The sequence below is a fragment of the Dendropsophus ebraccatus genome, chromosome 10 (assembly GCF_027789765.1).
Source record: "Dendropsophus ebraccatus isolate aDenEbr1 chromosome 10, aDenEbr1.pat, whole genome shotgun sequence".
Taxonomy (NCBI): domain Eukaryota; kingdom Metazoa; phylum Chordata; class Amphibia; order Anura; family Hylidae; genus Dendropsophus; species Dendropsophus ebraccatus.
The window spans coordinates 39,966,261-39,972,730 of record NC_091463.1 but is presented as its reverse complement, the minus strand read 5'-3'; the positions used below and the strand labels follow the sequence as shown (position 1 = coordinate 39,972,730).

Genomic DNA, 6,470 nt, shown 5'->3' with positions numbered 1-6,470 from the left:
AAAGATCATCCGGCTGGGGTCACGGAACAGCCGGTCTCATCCGCAGTGTGAACATAGCCTTACAATGTAAATATCCATTAGCATCAACTGGTTTAAAATATGTTTTGGTATTCAATTTTTCATTCTTTATATACAAATTTAGATCTAAAAATGAAATCTCTTGGTTACTAACATTTTCCGTGAAAGCCAGCCCCCACTTTTTAATTCCTCCCTTGTAAAGCTCAAGGAGGTTTGAAGTGTCTGAAGCATTCCCTGTGCAATAAGCTGTGTGCTACTGCTGAGCTGGACAAGTTGGAGTTTGAGCAGCCATGGAGTTCCCAATGTCATAAGGAGATATAAGAAAATGATGTTCCTGGCCTGGGGGGGAGGGGGGGGGGGAGTCTGGCTACTACTCCCCTCCGAACAGTGAATAAACTCATATATCTGAGAAGCTAAGGCCGTTAATTGTTATTTATAACACTAGTATCCGCTCTCCATTTTTCTTCTCTTTTGTGCAAATCTCTTCAATGCCGGGAGACCTTGAGCCTTTCCGGGAGGATTGCAGCGGATCTGCATGTGGAAACTGTTTTGGGCGTATACATCTAGTGAGTGGTGAACATTTTCACCACTCACCAAGTGTAAGTTGTGAGATTCCTACTGGGAGAACAGTTCCACTCCAGATTATTATTATTATTATTTTTTCTTTCTCTGTGCATTTCAGATATGATAGGAAAGAAGAAAGCAGAAATCCTACTGGTCTACAGATTCTGGTAACACACAAACACAATAACCCTTTACGATCCTTCAGCTGTGCAGCTTCACATGTACATACATAATACAGCGGCATCTAGTGGCTTTCAGTACTACTTTTGCCTTAATAAATATACAAAAAGTACAGACTTTTGCAAAGGGTGTATACAACGGTAACACCCCTAGTTGGATACCGCACATCCAGTGACGTCTTCTCTGGCTGGAGTCTTACTCTTTTGTCGTTTTCCCCACTTGGCCCAGGTAGCCATGATGACTTCTTCTGGTCACATCTCTGGTCACCGAATCTGTCAGACACGCATCTTAGGATCTGCACTTTTCTAATACCACATACCAAACTCTATACAAGCTGCCTATCCATAGTGCCCCCCTCTGTAGCCCATGCAGTATTAGTTCCCTTAACAGTGCCCCATACAGACGTTACCCCATAATAGTGCCCCCACACATTAGGTATCCCATTATTTCCCCCATGCAGTAATACTATTATAATGTTGCAAATAGTGGTTAATTTCCCCAATAGTGCACCATATAGTTTCAAATCCCCTCAAACAGTGCTCTGTATAGTTTTTAATCCCCTCCAATAGTGCCCCATATGTCTACAGTCCATAGTCATCTCCACCTGGAATGATGTAAAGGCTTTGGACCATCACGCTCTCAGCACAGGGTCAGTGCAATAATTTGTTAGTGTCCTAGCAACATGGAGGCAGGCCCTGCGGCACTGGCCCCTTGGCAGCTGTGTGGCCTGCCTCAATGGTAGCTACGTCACTGCCTTACTCCTTCTTGATGTGCTATTTTTTTTCAGTGACAGCTTGAAAAAGATCTCATTGAGTAGATTGAAATGTCGCAACTTTGATGGGTGAATATATCACATCGATTTTTTTCATATTAAATTGGAGTGCAATCTCTTTACATTTTTTGGGTATAAACCCACACACCGTATAAGCAGCGTATTTACTGCTGCAATACGCAGCAAACACGCAGCAAATACGCAGCAGATTAGATCTAAATAACTGAACACAGCATCAAATCTGTACCAACAAATCTGCTGCATATTTGCTGCGTATTTGTTGCGTATCTGCTGTGTATACGGTGTGTGGGTTTGTACCCTTAGGGTGCGTTCACACCTACAGGATCTGCAGCAGATCTGCAGCAGATTTGATGCTGTGTTCAGTTATTTAAATGAAATCTGCTGCAGAAAATCAGCTGCAGATCCTGTAGGTGTGAACGCACCATTATTGTGGATTTGGAAGCCTGGGTCTGGCGACCGGAGATTTTTGCACCCGCAGTATTTAGCATTTATTATTGTGAGATAGTTGGTTGCTGGACGGCACTGTGCAGCTCAAAGGCTCAGGTGGGTGCAAAAATCTCCGGTCGCCACACCCAGGCTTCCAAATTCACAAAAAAAATGTAAAGAGATGGCACTCCAATTTAATGTGAAAAAATCGATGTGATTTATTGACCTATCAAAGTTGCGACATTTTGATCTACTCAATGAGATCTTTTTCAAGCTGCTTGAAAAAGATTTCATTGAGTAGATCGAAACGTCGCCTTTTATTATCTATCTAGAAAATGATTTGGTTCAATTTAGAGGACAGATAGATGTGCAATGAGGACATCTAGTGGACAAAGTACAATAAAATGTGTGAGTTTACAAAAATGATTAAAGGGAATCAGTTATGTACAACATTCATATAGCCACAAAATCGAGCCCTACATGTCAATAAACATGGCATGGCCGGACACTGAAGTGCCCTAGGCTGTAGCGCCTTTCTACTCTCCCCCTTTCTATCCTTTGGTCTTCATTGTTAGTGACTGCATGCGCCAGAGGGTGGGGGAAAGCATTGCAGCCCTGGGCACTTAAGTGACCTGCCCAGGCCTTTTTGACTTTCTAGCTAACAGCTTCCCTTTAAGCTACCTGTGAATCCAGCCTTAGGGGGTTTGACTTTGTTTTGTGACGTTTTTAATGTGAAGTAGATTTTTTTTATATACTTCTTATTATCAAGCACTGATATATGCCATGGTTTTGGGACTTTGGATGGTTTATTACATATTATTTATTTTTAGTTATTTATTTTTTGGTGCACTGAACCTGGAAGCACTGCAGTACCAGGTCAATGCCTGTAGAAGACAGAGCAAGCTCCTTTTCAATCTCCCTGTTCTAAAAATCCACTTCATATATGGTCCCCAAATAGGGGATGGGGACGTATTAGATATTAAACTGATAAGAACGGATACTATACTTGATCTTACTATACTTGATGTTTATGCGACCTAGGAGGGGAAAATAGTTGCGTGATGAAATGCTTTTACATACAGGGAATACTTTTTACATATTCTATGATATTCATCACATGACTGGGTAGGATCACATGACCTGGGTACGTCACTTCCGGTTTGTCCGGCATTACAGGCATGGATCTCTTACTGATCGTTTAATGTGATACATATGTGGGGGTACATATTGATTGGCTCTGTGCGGTTTGTAAGGTGTGAGCTCAGCACTTGTGACATCACCCTCGATAAAGCAACACATGAAATGCGCGTCGGGTGAGTGGTGAGGTGGAGAAATGTACTAAGGACATGTATGGGTAATATTTAACAACTTCTGGTGGTATTCATCTTTGTCTTTCTTTCACTATGAATTTTACTTATCTTCTCTAATATATGCCCAGTGCCCAGTATATATGTATGTAGGTTCTCTGTTAATTGTTATGTATTATGTGATTTGGCACTTTATGTGATTGAACCTACTTGTATCCACTCTTTGTTGGGGATTTGTATTAGCTCCAGCTCCCTTTACATGCATTTTAACTAAGTTTATTTTTGTATACAACAATAAAGGATAATATATTTTCTCTATTTTTTGGTCTTGCATGAATTGTTTTTTCGGTTTTGATTTATACTTGATCTTAACCAAAAGGCTGAGAAGTGATGGGTGTTTCATGGCATATGTAGTGGTACATATAAGCTCTGGTCATTATTTGATTGCCAAGCTAGGATTTATTTCCACCATCTGAGAGCTATGCAATCCCGGAATGTCCGGGAATGTCCTGGCTTTTACAGTGTTAACAAGGGGAAGCATTTAGTTAGCTCGGCAGTCGGCTGACGTGCCGCTCCAAATGCCTGGAAAATCCAGTCCTGGGAAACTGGAAAAAGTTTCCCAGGACTGGGTCCAGCTTTTCCAGGCACCTGGAGCAGGGTTCAAAGGCAGACGGCTGATAAGCCAACTGCCGAGCTAACAAGGCGCTTCACTTCATTAACACTGTAAATTCACTTATATCTAATTCAGGGGTGGGGAACCTTTTCCATGTCGAGGGCCAGTCGGGCATTAATAAAATCATTCGAGGGCCGCATACCGTGCGCGGCAGTTAGTAGCGGGGGTTTGCAGCACCCAGGACAAGGCATAGTATTGTTCCCCTAGTGCCCCTGCTATTGTAGTTAACCCCCAGTGATGCCCCTTGTAGTCTAGTTAACCCTCAAGTCATGTCCCTGGTAGCCTAGTTAACCCCCATCAGGCATGTCCCTGGTAGCCTAGTTATTCCCCCCCCCCCCCCCCCCCCCTCAGTCATGTCTCTGGTAGCCTAGTTGTCCCCCCCATCAGTCATGTCCCTGGTAGCCTAGTTGTCCCCCCCCATAAGTCATGTCCCTGGTAGCCTAGTTATTCCCCCCCCATCAGTCATGTCCCTGGTAGCCTAGTTATTCCCCCCCCATCAGTCATGTCTCTGGTAGCCTAGTTGTCTCCCCCATCAGTCATGTCCCTGGTGGCCTAGTTATCCCCCCATCAGTCATGTCCCTGGTAGCCTAGTTGTCCCCCCCATCAGTCATGTCCCTGGTAGCCTAGTTGTCCCCCCCCCATCAGTCATGTCTCTGGTAGCCTAGTTGTCCCCCCCATCAGTCATGTCCCTGGTAGCCTAGTTGTCCCCCCCATCAGTCATGTCCCTGGTGGCCTGGTTGTCCCCCCCCCATCAGGCATGTCCCTGGTAGCCTAGTTATTCCCCCCCCCATCAGGCATGTCCCTGGTAGCCTAGTTAACCCCCATCAGGCATGTCCCTGGTAGCCTAGTTGTCCCCCCCCCCATCAGTTATGTCCCTGGTAGCCTAGTTATTCCCCCCCCCCATCAGTCATGTCTCTGGTAGCCTAGTTATTCCCCCCCCCCCCCCCATCAGTCATGTCTCTGGTAGCCTAGTTGTCCCCCCCCCCCCCCCATCATTAATGTCCCTGGTAGCCTAGTTATTCCCCCCCCCCCATCAGTCATGTCTCTGGTAGCCTAGTTATTCCCCCCCCATCAGGCATGTCCCTGGTAGCCTAGTTTCCCCCCCCCCATCAGTCATGTCTCTGGTAGCCTAGTTATGCCCCCCCATCAGGCATGTCCCTGGTAGCCTAGTTATTCCCCCCCCCCATCAGTCATGTCTCTGGTAGCCTAGTTATTCCCCCCCCCCCATCAGGCATGTCCCTGGTAGCCTAGTTGTCCCCCCCATCAGTCATGTCCCTGGTAGCCTAGTTGTCCCCCCCCATCAGTCATGTCCCTGGTAGCCTAGTTGTCCCCCCCCATCAGTCATGTCCCTTGTAGCCTAGTTGCCCCCCCCCCCATCAGTCATGTCCCTGGTAGCCTAGTTGTCCCCCCCATCAGTCATGTCCCTGGTAGCCTAGTTGTCCCCCCCCCATCAGTCATGTCCCTGGTAGCCTAGTTGTCCCCCCCCATCAGTCATGTCCCTGGTAGCCTAGTTGTCCCCCCCCCATCAATCATGTCCCTGGGATCCTAGTTAACCCCCAAATAAAAAAATAAACATCCCACTCACCTTACCTCCGCTCCCACGCAGTCCAGGTCCTCTTCTCTCCCAGGTCCTCTGTGCCGGTCTTCTCCTGCAGGCGGCGCGCGATGAAATGACGTCATCGCGTGCGGCCCGCAAGAGACTAAAGACACGCGCCGCTCTGCTGGGGAAGAAGCCGGCACAGACAGCATCCTCCGGTGTCCGCCAGCTGTCACAGACACCGGAGGATGCGGTGTATGCCGGCTTCTTCCCCAGCAGAGCGGCGAGCATCACAGGGGAGCTGCGGGCCGCGGGCCGCATCGGGAGGTCTCAGGGGCCGGATGCGGCCCGCGGGCCGGAGGTTCCCCACCCCTGATCTAATTGATCACTAAAAGCACACATTATTGTTCTGAATGTATACTGCATGTATTCTGTAAGCCTTTCTGGTGCAGTTGTGTTTTTAATATTGTAAAGCAATAAACCTTTTTTAAACCTCTTTTTGTTTAGTAATTAACAAGTGACATGTTCACTTGCAGTTGATCTATGAACAGTGCTATTCTAAACAAAGCTTGCAGAAACCCATGCACATATTACACATTCAAATGTATGGAATAGCTTTTTACGCAAAGAGGGTGTGTTCACACTACAAACTACACGTGGAAATTTCAAGCGGAGGCCGTGCAGCGGCCTCTGTTTGAATTTTCGTCTGTCCCATTTACTCAATGGATTTCTCAAGTTCAATCTGCCATCTGCCCAAGAATTGCCACGTCAATGACTGAGCTTGAGAAATGCATTGAGTCAATGGGACAGGGGAACGTCGAGCGGAGGCTGCAGCGTGGCCTCCGCTTCAAATTTCCGCCCATAGTCAGTAGTGTGAACCTACCCAGAATGTTCTGTAAATATATCGTTATGGAGTACCATCGAATCCTTAAAGAGAATGTACCATTAGACGAGTAAAAATGAGCCATACAT

At 46.5% G+C, this 6,470-nt stretch overlaps 1 pseudogene; it reads right to left on the bottom strand.

The window, feature by feature from the left end:
- Positions 1–2,820: 2,820 nt before the first annotated feature.
- Positions 2,821–3,030, bottom strand: LOC138766688 (U2 spliceosomal RNA; annotated as a pseudogene).
- Between the last annotated feature and the right edge of the window lie 3,440 nt (positions 3,031–6,470).